The sequence below is a fragment of the Leucopleurus acutus genome (assembly GCF_964270905.1).
Source record: "Leucopleurus acutus genome assembly, chromosome: 2".
Lineage (NCBI taxonomy): Eukaryota > Metazoa > Chordata > Mammalia > Artiodactyla > Delphinidae > Leucopleurus > Leucopleurus acutus.
This window is the reverse complement of record NC_139143.1, coordinates 106,301,236-106,315,382: the sequence shown is the minus strand read 5'-3', so window position 1 is coordinate 106,315,382 and position 14,147 is coordinate 106,301,236. Positions and strand designations below refer to the sequence as shown.

At 38.6% G+C, this 14,147-nt stretch overlaps 1 protein-coding gene across 2 annotated transcripts in view; it reads right to left on the bottom strand.

The window, feature by feature from the left end:
- The window catches only part of PLPPR5 (phospholipid phosphatase related 5), a gene marked incomplete at both ends in the record, with an annotated part of 126,962 nt that overhangs the window by 29,840 nt on the left and 82,975 nt on the right, over positions 1-14,147 (bottom strand). The window lies entirely within an intron of this gene.

Below are 14,147 nucleotides of genomic sequence, written 5' to 3'. Positions count from 1 at the left end.
TGAAATTACTTTGTTTTAACCAAATTTTATCAACCAGCATTAGGACAACAAAAAAAAATTAACGATGATGGGGGAAATGTGTCAGCTAAAGCCAAAACAAAACAATTAGTAAACACCTACATTTTTGGCATCTTCACATATGCTAATGAAGAACAATTAAGTGTCAGCTGATTGCACAGAATGAAATGCCTTCAAGTTGTGAGCCACCATGCTCAAAAAACCCAGTCTTTCCCCCAATCTGATTTATTCTATAGCTCAATTGCTCATAACTTAAACCATGTGTTCCTATATAAGTGAATCTGTTGACTGTGAAGGAAATGTGTCAGTTATTATTTCAAGTCACTAGTAAAGTAACTATTAAAGAGATGGCTTTGGCAGTGCAATCAGTTTTTATGATATTAATGTCAGAATCTGATACTATAATCAGAAAAATACTTAGAAATGCATATAACCACTTGCCTATTGTCCTCAGTTGAATAAAAAATACATTTGCCTAAGAGATTAAACCAAAATCAGCACTTATGCTTTTAGTTCATGGCAGCCATTTTAGAATGCTATGAAATTCAGTAATTATCTTTTCTCTTTTTTTTTTTTTCCTGGGCAAGTTTGCAGCCCTGTTAGCTGCCAGTACACACTGTATGAATATTTAAACAGTTCATGTGATACAAGGCTTCTACCTAGCCAAGTTCTAGCTCTTTGCAATCTATCCCTGGTCCCGATACTCTAGGGGAAAAAAAAGCTGGATTTTCTCCATTTTGGGCCTATGACCTTCAGAGCTATGTCTGTGTATTCTAAACCTGTGCTTGAAAGAGCTAAATAATCTCAGTTAAGAAGAATAAGTATACATGAGAGGGAAATAGGAGATGAGAAAGAGAAAATGGTGCTTTTGCCATTCTGAGGGAATATATTAAAGAGTTTTGCCCACATGAGTAACAAGGCAAGAATATCACACCACTTCAGGTGTCCAGTGACGTACCTAATAGAGTAATTCCTTATTTGACTCGTGCATATAAACAGGGAGTGAAATTTGAGCTGCTTGTGGGATTTTCTGTAACACAGCTATGCGGCTGATTACTAACTTCTTACCTTTGCATTTCTTCACATCTGTCAGAACGCTAAAGACATCCTATCCTTATTAAAACAAAATGAACGTGAAATGATAACTGAATAGGATTAATACTGCTAATACTTATTATAGCTATGATTTAATGAGCGATGGCTGTTCAAGGCAATGTTCTAAGCATTTTACTTTACTTATTAAATCCTCAAAATAACCATATTAGTAAGAAATCATCATTATCTTCATTTTATAGATGAAAAAATTGACTCAAGACAAAGCTTACTATGAAGAATATACAACTTAACTATTGGGGGTGGCACTTTTGAGAAGGAGAGATGTCAATGGGAAGTAGGGGTAAAGCACTTTGGTGCCTTTAACCTTTGTTTCTTTCTTGATTGATTTCTGGCCTAGAGAAAATGGCATAAGCTAAGTATCAGTGAATGCAAGAGAAATGAAATGAAAAATACGGGAAAGAAGGCCACCATAGTACATAGCAGTGAGGCTACATCTATACTGTACTAGTAGGAAGAAGTAGGAAGTAGTATATATGTGGTTTGTGTGGGAAATCTCCTACAGAATCTGTATGGCTTTGGAAAACATTTGCCTTCTCCTTCAACCCCAGAGGCCATCACAGATAGAGCTCAGCCCTAACTTATCCAAATTGTGTAAGCCTATAGTAATCTGTGACCTTGGGTTACAATCCTCTGAAGTGTCTCTTGAATTTGAGTTTATTCCTAAGATGCTCTATGACTTAAGCATTGTTTATAAAGCGTCCCAAGACACAGTCTGGCCACTATGCAAACTCATGAAAAGGCTTTTATATTAGGAATAGCCTGGGATTTGGCTCTTCCCCCACCAGATCCCCACTTAATGTCCAGAACCAGAATAGAAGGTAATTGAATTTTAAGCGTTATGGGAGAAGGACGACATTTCTTCAAATAATTTCAACTTTAAAGTGGGTCACTGTAGTGCTTTATAATGCACAGATTTTTCTGTACCATAATCAGTTGACATGGATGTCACAGAAGAAAAATTTGAGTTTGCACTTATATGTACTAGGAAACTTTTTGGTACTTATGAACGTAAGTGCCTTTTAACCAGTCTAATTGTGTTATCCTTACAGAAGGTCTATTATACCTAATTTGCAGAAGAGGAAATTATAGCATGAGAATCTATTAAGCAAGTTGGACACAGGACAGGAATTGATTATTTATGCTCTCTTGGTTTTTAATTCACTTATGAAACCATCTAGGTTAACCAGATGTCAAAATGTAGCTAAAATAAAACACAAACAGAAGGGTGTATAATCTGAGCAGGATGGTATCTGCTCAGTCCTCAAGGGTCAGTGAATGCTCACTACCTCATAGGCCAAGCCATTTAGCCATTATTAGGCAGTTCTTATTCATCAATCCCATGAATATCTATTAGCCCCAAGATACAGAAGGTTAAAACCAGTCATTTGCTACCTGCTAACAGCGAGGTGTATATTCTTCTACACATTTTTTTCCTTGCTTATACAATATATACAATAATTGACACACATATAAAGGGCTTTTGCTTACTTGTTTGCTTTTACTAAAATATAATCTCAATGCCCATGTAGTAAAGTGAATGGACTCACTTGTGAGAATATTAATCTATCTCTTGGGTAAATGAGAAAGCACTGTACAATTTTAAAACAATACTATTATAAAATAAAAACACAAATGTTTGTGTTTGTTAATTACTTACTATACACCTGAAACTGTTATTCAAAGAGGAGGAATCTAGGTTAGATCCAGAAGGATGAGTACGAGTTCCCGGCAAAGGGGAAATGGGGGTAAAAGGTGTCCTAGACCCAGGGAGAGCATCCGTAACCCTGCTAATGCGCTCCCCAAGCACCTGCGTCGTCCTCTCCCAGAACACTTACCACAATGTGTGGTTTATACTCATTTGGGTTGTTCCCTTCACTACAGTGAGGACACAGAAGGCAAATCTGGAGTCTGCACTGTAAGCCCTGAGCTTAGCACTTTGCCTGAAACACAGTAAGCACTCAAAAGACTTACTAGACTTACTAAATAAAAGAACGAATAAATGAAAAATGCAAAGGCACAAGAGAAAGAGTATAGAGTATTTTCTTCATAGCATTTGTCACTATTTAAAATCATGTTCCCCATTTCTGTGTAGGTATATCTGTTGCCTCCACGAGAATATTCCATTAGAATAAAACCTCTGTCCATTCACCATTCCACCTGAAATGCATAGAACTCCTTTTATGTAATAGGTATTCAAAAATGTTGAATTAATGAATGCATGAATGACATGCTTGGGGAAAACTGAATTTTTGAACTCTTTTATTGTCAGAAAATACACATCGCTATCAGAAATTGTCTTGCATATGCATGTGTTTAGTTGCTATTGTCTTTCTCCTCCTTGTCTATCTCATATTGCCTGGATCAAAGCCTGGTACAGGGTAGGCACCTGTGATAGAAAGAATATTAGCCCCCTAACAATGCCGAAGCTCTAATCCTAGGAACTTGTGAATATGTCACCAAATCACATGAGTCTTCAAAAATGGATAACCTTCCCTAACTGTAGTCAGAGAGATCCGAAGATGCTATGCTGCCGTCTTTGACGATGGAGAAAGGGAGCAACCAACCAAGGAATTCAGATAGCCTCTGGGAGCTGGAAAAGGCAGGGAATGAATTCTCCCTAGAGCCTCTTGAAGGGATGCAGCCAGGCTGAAACCTTGATTTTAGCCCAGTGAGACCATGCTGGACTTCAGATCTATGGAACTCTAGGATAATAACCTTGGGTTGTTTTAAGTCCCTAAGTTTGTGGTATTTTGTCATGGTGTCAAAAGAAAACTATGATAATCAATCAATATCTGCTTCATGCGTGAATGAATGAATGGACTGGAATTTGTAAAAATGATCCATAAGGGATAACTGTGGCATAGTGATTAGGTTACCTGCTCTGGAACCAATGAGATTTGGGTTTGAGTCCTGGCTCTGTCACTTACTTAAGCAAGTTATTCAACCTATCTAAGCCTTGAACTCCTTATGTATAAAATGATTGGGTTTTTTTTTTTTTGATATTAAGCTGTATGAGCTGCTTGCATATTTTGGAAGTTAGTCCCTTGTCTGTAGCATCGTTTGTAAATATTTTCTCCCATTCCTTAGGCTGTCTTTTCATTTTGTTTATGGTTTCCTTTGCTGTGCAAAAGCTTTTAAGTTTAATTAGGTCCCATTTGTTTATTTTGGTATTTATTTCCATCACTCTAGGAGACTGCTCCAAAAAAATATTGCTGTGATTTATGTCAAAGAGTGTTCTGCCTATGTTTTCCTCCAGGAGTTTTATAGTATCCAGTCTTACATTTAGGTCTTTAATCCATTTTGAGTTTGGTGTTAGAGAATGGTAGCCGTCCAGTTTTCCCAGCACTACTTATTGAAGAGACTGTCTTTCCTCCATTGTATATTCTTGCCTTCTTTGTCATAGATTAATTGACCATAATGTGTGGGTTTATTCGGATTGCACCCTATAGTCTTACTCATGAATCTACAATTCATAATCAGGTTAGGATGGATTCTTTAAACTGATTTCCAGGTTTGGACTACTTTGATTCATATATCCTAAGAAGCAATAGGTTTTTTTGGTTTTGTTTTTTTAATAACCACATAGCATTACTACTGGTCGTATTGTTTGTAGTCCTCACATGGACTGACGTCCCACCAAGTTCTTCTTATCTTGGATTCCTGGGGTTATTTTTAAAAATTCAAATTTCTTAATTGTTTTCAAAATAGCATTCCACCTTTTAAAACCCTTTTGACCTTTGAGGTTGACATCTATCAAATTAGTCCCATTTCTCTCAGCTTCTTCTTAGCACCATACAGATCACCAATAACAAGGCAGTGTCAAGGGTAGAATTCCATGGCACTCCACTGGAGATTTATTTGCAAATTGGTACACAGACATTGAACAAAATTTGGACTGTACATTTATTAAGCCAGGTGTGCAGTGTCCTGAAAGTCTTATTATTATATCCATACTTATCCGTGATCATAAATTTGCCAAACTGCAATGTAAATGTATTTGATAGGGTATGTAATAGAATTGTGATGAGAGGTAATGCAGTGGTAGAAAGACCATGGACTTTGTACCAGATTTGTGTCCACATAATTCAGACCTTTCAGGGCTGTGTTGGGGAAGCACAATAAACAGTGGTATATTGAAGCCATAAATTTTATGTACTAAACCTAGATTGTATAGAGCATGCAGCTACTTTTTTTTCCCCTAACTGACCTAAACTTCATCATGGGCATCCATCCTGCACTGAAGAGGAACAGAATGAGGGAGAGAGAAAGTCTGCCACCTTCCCCATCTATATGTTGGTGGTACCACCCTGTTTATACTATATCCTGTGTACTCTTTATTATTACCTTGTAATAAAATACACAGATCTTCAAATTTTGCTTTTGGTATGTAAAGGTAGCTTTGGAATTTAGAAATTCCTGTTCTCTTTTGACAAAGAGAGATTTGACTACTGAAGCCAAACATTGTCTTCCTTTTCTAATTGGTACTGGCCCATCTCTCTTTTTCTTTTTCCAGTTTTACTGAGGTATAATTGACAAATTTAAAAAATCGATATACTTAAGGTATGCAACTTGCTGTTTTTATATATGTGTACATTGTGATCACCATAATCAAGCTAATTTAATGTAACCATTACCTCACATAGTTACCATTTTGTGTGTATGTGTACATTTAAGATCTACCTACTCTCTTAGCAAATTTCAAGTACACAATACAGTGTAGTTACATTGCTATACATTATATCTGTGTGGTATGTATAGATATAATACTATTCAGGATTAAAAAAGAAGGAAGTCCTGCCATTTGAGACAACACGAATCAACCTGAAGGACATTATGCTAAGTGAAATATGCCAGGCGAGGAAAGACAAATACTGCAAGATCTCGCTTATATGTGCAATCTAAAATAGTCAACCCCATACAAGCAGAGAGTAGAGTGGGGGCTGCCAGAAGCTAGCAGACAGGGAAACGGGGAGATAGATGTTGGCCCTTCTCTTATGGCATGTCCTTCTCTGAGACACTGAATAACAGATGAGAAATCCTAGAGCTACGTTGCCCAATATGGTAGCTACTAGCTAGAGCTACTGAGCACTGGAAACATAGACAGTGGGACCAAGGGACTGCATTTTTAATATTAGTTAATTTCAGTTTTTAAAACTGGTACTTGCTTTGATTATTAGAAAACTTTTAAATATGTTTGGAACAAACTGGGTATGTGTTTCTACTTTTACACTGTAAATTTTATGAAACCTAAATAGAGATCAAATACTCGAGATGAAAATGTAGTATCAGAACTGAGCTGAATTGCAAAAGACAAATAGACACTGGATTTTGAAAACTTTGCAAAAAGGGGAATGCAAAATATCTCAATAATTTTTATATTGACACATATTGAAATGTTAAAATTTAGACATACTTGGTTAAATAAAATATATTTTAAAACTTGAACCTTTGTTTTTGCTTTTGAAAAATATGACTTCGAAAATCAATAATCATATATGTGGTTCATTTTATATTTCTACTAGATATTGCAGACATAGACAAGAGCATATGATTCAAGGGAAGTGAAAAATATATCAGTTAATATTCAAAAATATTGTTCCTATTTCAGCATTTATTGCTATTTTATTATTTTTATTTATTATATTGGTTGGAGTTGTGTACTGAACCTAAAACCATTTTTTAGGGCACTCGTGTTCTGTAAGACAATAGTTAGCTATATCTTTTAACTATATCTAACTTTTACATCTATTAATATATTACTATTTCAAGCAGCACATAAAGTAATAAAATGATTTTATGGAATTATCTTTAATTTTCAGAGTTAAACTATCACAGTCTATTTTTTCAGGTTCTGATTATTAACACAGCTTTTTTTTTTTTTTTTGCAGTACGCGGGCCTCTCCTGTTGCGGAGCATAGGCTCCGGACGCGCAGGCTCAGCGGCCATGGCTCACGGGCCCAGCCGCTCCGCGGCATGTGGGATCTTCCCAGACCGGGGCACGAACCCGCGTCAGCTGCATCAGCAGGCGGACTCTCAACCACTGCGCCACCAGGGAAGCCCTAAAACAGCTTTTTAAAAAACATTTTGCTTCTAAAAGTTAATCGTTTTGTATTTTATTGATATTTTATTTTTTTTAACATCTTATTGGAGTATGATTGCTTTACAATGTTGTGTTAGTTTCTGCTGTATAACAAAGTGAATCAGCTAAACATATACATATATCCCCATATCCCCTCCATCTTGCGTCTCCCTCCCACCCTCCCTATCCCACCCCTCTAGGTGGTCACAAAGCACTGAGCTGATCTCCCTGTGCTATGTAGTTGCTTCCCACTAGCTATCTATTTTACATTTGGTAGTGTATATATGTCAATGCTACTCTCTCACTTCGTCACACCTTACCCTTCCCCCTCCCTGTGTCCTCAAGCCCATTCTCTACGTCTGTGCCTTTATTCCTGTCCTGCCCCTAGGTTCATCAGAACCACTTTTTTTTTTGGTTCCATATATATGTGTTAGCATACAGCATTTGTTTTTCTTTTTCTGACTTATTCCACTCTGTATGACAGTCTCTAGGTCCATCCACCTCACTACAAATAACTCAATTTCATTTCTTTTTATGGCTGAGTAATATTCCATTGTATATATGTGCCACATCTTTATCCATTCATCTGTCGGACATATAGGTTGCTTCCATTTCCTAGCTATTGTAAATAGTGCTGCAATGAACATAGTGGTACATGTATCTTTTTGAATTATGGTTTTCTCAGGGTATATGCCCAGGAGTGGGATTGCTGGGTCCTATGGTAGTTCTATTTTTAGTTTTTTAAGGAACCTCCATACTGTTCTCCATAGTGGTTGTATAAATTTACTTTCCCAACAAACAGTGCAAGAGGGTTCCCTTTTCTCCACATCCTCTCCAGCATTTATTGTTTATAGATTTGTTGAAGATGGCCATTCTGACCGGTGTGAGGTGATACCTTATTGTAGTTTTGATTTGCATTTCTCTAATGATTAGTGATGTGGACCATCCTTTCATGTGTTTATTGGGAATCTGTATATCTTCTTTAGAGAAATGTCTATTTAGCTCCTCTGCCCATTTTTGGATTGGGTTGAATGTTTTTTTTGATATTGAGCTGCATGAGCTGCTTGTATACTGTCGAGATTAATCCTTTGTCACTTGCTTCGTTTGCAAATATTTTTGCCAATTCTGAGGGTTATCTTTTCACTTTGTTTATGGTTTCCTTTGCTGTGCAAAAGCTTTTAAGTTTCATTAGGTCCCATTTATTTTTGTTTTTATTTCCATTTCTCTAGGAGGTAGGTCAAAAAGGTTCTTGCTGTGATTTATGTCAAAGAGTATTCTTCCTATGTTTTCCTCTAAGAGTTTGATAGTGTCTGGCCTTACATTTAGATCTTTAATCCATTTTGAGTTTATTTTGCGTATGGTGTTAGGAAGTGTTCTAATTTCATTCTTTCACATGTAGTTGTGCAGTTTTCCCAGCACCACTATTGAAGAGGCTGTCTTTTCTCCATTGTATATTCTTGCCTCCTTTATCAAAGATAAGGTGACCATACATGTGTAGGTTTATCTCTAGGCTTTCTATCCTGTTCTACTGATCTATATTTCTGTTTTTGTGCCAGTACCATAGTGTCTTGATTACTGTAGCTTTGTAGTATAGTCTGAAGTCTGGGAGCCTGACTCCTCCAGCTCTGTTTTTTTTCTTTCTCAAGATTGCTTTGGCTATTCAGGGTCTTTTTTGTTTCCATACAAATTGTGAAATTTTTTGTTCTAGTTCTATGAAAAATGCCAGTAGTAGTTTGATAGGGATTGCATTGAATCTGTAGGTTGCTTTGGGTAAAATAGTCATGTTCACAATTTTACTCTTCCAATCCAAGAACATGGTATGTCTCTCCATCTGTTTGTATCATCTTTAGTTTTTTTCATCAGTGTCTTATAGTTTTCTGCATACAGGACTTTGTCCCCTTAGGTAGGTTTATTTCTAGGCATTTTATTATTTTTGTTGCAATGGTAAATGGAAGTGTTTCCTTAATTTCTCTTTCAGATTTTTCATCATTAGTGTATAGGAATGCAAGAGATTCCTGAGCATTAATTTTGTATCCTGCTACTTTACCACATTCATTGATTAGCTCTAGTAGTTTTCTGGTAGTATCTTTAGGATTCTCTATGTACAGTATCATGTCATCTGCAAACAGTGACAGCTTTACTTCTTCTTTTCCAATTTGGATTCCTTTTCTTTCTTTTTCTTCTCTGATTGCTGTGACTAAAACTTCCAAAACTATGTTGAATAACAGTGGTGAGAGTGGGCAACTTTGTCTTGTTCCTATCTCAGAGGAAACGGTTTCAGTTTCTCACCAGTAAGAACAATGTTGGCTGTGGGTTTGTCATATATGGCCTTTATTATGCTAATTCCCCTATGCCTACTTTCTGGAGAGTTTTTATCATAAATGGGTGTTGAAATTTGTCAAAAGCTTTTTCTACATCTATTGAGATGATCAGATGGTTTTTATGCTTCAATTTGTTAATATGGTGTATCACATTGATTGATTTGCATATATTGAAGAATCCTTGCATTCCTGGGATAAACCCCAGTTGATCATGGTGTATGAACCTTTAAATGTGCTGTTGGATTCTGTTTGCTAGTATTTTGTTGTGGATTTTTGCATCTATATTCATCAGTGATATTGGCCTGCAGTTTTCTCTTTTTGAGACATCTTTGTCTGGTTTTGGTATCAGGGTAATGATGGCCTCGTAGAATGAGTTTGGGAGTGTTCCTCCTTCTGCTATATTTTGGAAGAGTTTGAGAAGGAGAGGTGCTAGCTCTTTTCTAAATGTTTGATAGAAATAGCCTGTAAAGCCACCTGGTCCTGGGCTTTTGTTTGTTGGAAGATTTTTAATCACAGTTTCAACTTCAGTGCTTGTGATTGGTCTCTATATTTTCTATTTCTTCCTGGTTCAGTCTCAGAAGGTTGTGCTTTTCTAAGAACTTGTCCATTTCTTCCAGGCTGTCCATTTTATGGGCATATAGTTGCTTGTAGTCATCCCTCATGATTCTTTGTATTTCTGTAGGGTCAGTTGCTACTTCTCCTTTTTCATTTCTAATTCTGTTGATTTGAGTCTTCTCCCTTTTTTTCTTGATGAGTCTGGCTAGTGGTTTCTCAATTTTGTTTATCTTCTCAAAGAACCAGCTTTTAGTTTTATTGCTCTTTACTATTGTTTCCTTCATTTCTTTTTCATTTATTTCAGATCTGATCTTTATGATTTCTTTCCTTCTGATAACTTTGGGGTTTTTGTGTTCTTCTTTCTCTAATTGCTTGAGGTGTAAGGTTAGGTTGTTTATTTGAGATTTTTCTTTTTTCTTGAGGTAGGATTGTATTGCTATAAACTTCCATCTTAGAACTGCTTTTGCTGCATCCCATCATTTTGGGTCATCGTGTTTTCATTGTCATTTGTGTCTAGGTATTTGATTTCCTCTTTGGTATCTTCAGCGGTCTCTTGGTTATTCAGTAGCATACTGTTTAGCCTCCACGGGTTTGTATGTTTTACAGTTTTTTTTTCCTCTAATTGATATCTAGTCTCATAGCGTTGTGGTCAGAAAAGATACTTGATATGACTTCAATTTTCTTAAATATACCAAGGCTTGATTTGTGGCCCAAGTTATGATCTATCCTGGAGAATGTTCCATGAGCACTTGAGAAGAAAGTGTATTCTGTTGTTTTGGGATGGAATGTCCTATAAATATCAATTAAATCTATCTGGTCTGTCGTGTCATTTAAAGCTTGTATTTCCTTATTTATTTTCATTTTGGATGATCTGTACATTGGTGAAAGTGGAGTGTTAAAGTCCCCTACTATGATTGTGTTACTGTCGATTTTCCCTTTCATGGCTGTTAGCATTTGCCTTATGTATTGAGGTGCTCCTATGTTGGGTGCATAAATATTTACAATTGTTATATCTACTTCTTGGATTGATCCCGTGATCATTATGTAGTGCCCTTCTTTGTCTCCTGTAATAGTCTTTACTTTAAAGTCTATTTTGTCTGATATGTGAATTGCTGTTCCAGCTTTCTTTTGATTTCCATTTGCATGGAATATCTTTTTCCATCGCCTCACTTTCAGCTGTATTTGTCCCTAGGTCTGAAGTGGGTCTCTTGTAGACAACATATATACAGGTCTTGTTTTGTATCCATTCAGCCAGTCTATGTCTTTTGGTTGGAGCATTTAATCCATTCACATTTAAGGTAATTATCGATACATATGTTCCTACTACCATTTTCTTCACTGTTTTGGGTTTGTTATTGTAGGTCTTTTCCTTTTCTTGGGTTTCCTGCCTAGAAGTTCCTTTAGCACTTGTTGTAAAGCTGGTTTGGTGGTGCTGAATTCTCTTAGCTTTTGCTTATCTGTAAAGGTTTTAATTTCTCCATCGAATATGAATGAGATCCTTGCTGGGTAGAGTAATCTTGGTTGTAGGTTTTTCCCTTTCATCACTTTAAATATGTCCTGCCACTGCCTTCTGGCTTGTAGAGTTTCTGCTGATAAATCAGCTGTTAACCTTATGGGGATTCCCTTTTATGTTTTCTGTTGCTTTTCCCTTGCTGCTTTTAATATTTTTTCTTTGTATTTAATTTTTGATAGTTTGATTAATATGTGTCTTGGTGTGTTTCTCCTTGGATTTAACTGTATGGGACTCTCTGTGCTTCCTGGACTTGATTGACTATTTCTGTCCCACGTTAGGGAAGTTTTCAACTATAATCTCTTGGAATATTTTCTCAGACCCTTTCTTTTTCTCTTTTTCTTCTGGGACCCCTATAATTCAAATGTTGGTATGTTTATTGTTGTCCCAGAGGTCTCTAGACTGTCCTCAATTCTTTTCATTCTTTTTTCTTTATTCTGCTCTGCAGTAGTTATTTCCACTATTTTATCTTCCAGGTCACTTATCTGTTCTTCTGCCTCTGTTATTCTGCTATTGATTCCTTCTAGAGAATTTTTAATTTCATTTATTGTGTTGTTCATCATTGTTTGTTTGCTCTTTACTTCTTCTAGGTCCCTATTAAATGTTTCTTGTATTTTCTCCATTCTGTTTCCATGATTTCGGGTCATCCTTACTATCATTACTCTGAATTCTTTTTTCAGGTAGACTGTCTATTTCCTCTGCATTCGTTTGGTCTGGTGGCATTTTACCTTGCTCCTTCATCTACTGCATATTTTTCTGTCTTCTCATTTTGCTTAACTTACTGTGTTTGGGGTCCCCTTTTCGCAGGCTACAGGTTCGTAGTTCCCATTGTTTTTGTTGTCTGCACCCAGTGGGTAAGGCTGGTTCAGTGGCTTGTGGAGGCTTCCTGGTGGAGGGGACTGGTGCCTGTGTTCTTGTGGGTGGGGTCGTATCTTGTCCTTCTGGTGGTGTGTTTTGGTGTGTCTGTGATCTTATTATGATTTTATGCAGCCTCTCTGCTAATGGGTGGGATTGTGTTCCTGTCTTGCTAGTTGTTTGGCATGGACCATCGAGCACTGGAGTTGCTGGCCTTTAGGTGGAGGTGGTCCTTAGCATTGAGATGGAGGTCTCTGGGAGAGCTCTCGCCGATTGATATTACGTGGGGCCGGGAGGTTTCTGGCAGTCCAAAGTCCTGAACTTGGCCTCTCCCACCTCAGAGGCTCAGGCCTGACACTAGGGTGGAGCACCAAGACCCTGTCAGCCACATGGGTCAGAAGAAAAGGGAGAAAAAAAAGACAGAAAAAAATAAATAAAATAAAATAATTAAAATTAAAAAAAATTTTAAATTAGTAAAATAAAAAAGTAATTGTGGGGCTTCCCTGGTGGCGCAGTGGTTGAGAGTCTGCCTGACGATGCAGGGGACACGGGTTCATGACCCGGTCCGGGAAGATCCCACATGCCACGGAGCGGCTAGGCCTGTGAGCCATGGCCGCTGAGCCTGCGCGTCCGGAGCCTGTGCTCCGCAATGGGAGAGGTCACAAGAGTGAGAGGCCCGCGTACCACCAAAAAAAAAAAAAAAAAAAGGAATTGTGGGGATTTAATCCGCTGCTCCTGAGTTTACATGGAGAGATTTCTCTTTCCCTTCTTTGTTCGCACAGCTCCTGGGGTTCAGCTTTGGTTTTGGCCCCACCTCTGTGTGTAGGCTGCCCTTAGACTTCTGTTCCCGCCCAGACAGGACGGGGTTAAAACAGTGGCTTATTAGGGGGCTCTGGCTCACTCATGACGGGGGGGAGGAAGGGGTACAGTAGTTATAACTGGTATGCGGGGCGAGCCTGCGGCGGCAGAGGCCAGCGTGAGTTTGGACCAGCCTGAGGCGCGACGTGTGCTCTCCCAGGGAAGTTATCTCTGGATTACGGGACCCTGTAAGTGGCAGGCTGCATAGGCTCCTGGGAGGGGAGATGTGGATAGTGACCTGTGCTTGCACACAGGCTTCTTGGTGGCTGCAGCAGCAGCCTTAGCATCTCATGCCCATTTCTTGTATCTGAGCTGATAGCCATGGCTCGCGCCTGTCTCTGGAGCTCACTTAGGTGGTGCTCTGAATCCCCTCTCCTCGAGCATCTGGAAACAATGGTCTCTTGCTTCTTTGGCAGCTCCAGACTTTTTCCCGGACTCCCTCCCAGCTAGCTGTGGCACAGTAGCTCCCTTCAGGCTGTGTTCACGCAGCCAACCCCAGTCCTCTCCCTGGGATCTGACCTCCGAAGCCCAAGCCTCAGATCCCAGCCCCCATCTGTCCCAGCGGGTGAGCAGACAAGCCTCTGAGGCTAGTAAGTGCTGGTTGGCACCGAACCTCTGTGTGGGAATCTCTCCGCTTTGCCCTCTGCACCCCTGTCGCTGCGCTCTCGTCTGTGGCTCCAAAGCATCCCCCCTGCCCACGCCCCGTTTCCACCAGTGGAGGGGCTTCCTAGTGGGCAGAAACTTTTCCTCCTTCACAGCTCCCTCCCAGAGGTGCATGTCCTGTCCCTATTCTTTTGTCTCTGTTTTTTCTTCTTCTTTTGCCCTACCCAGGTAT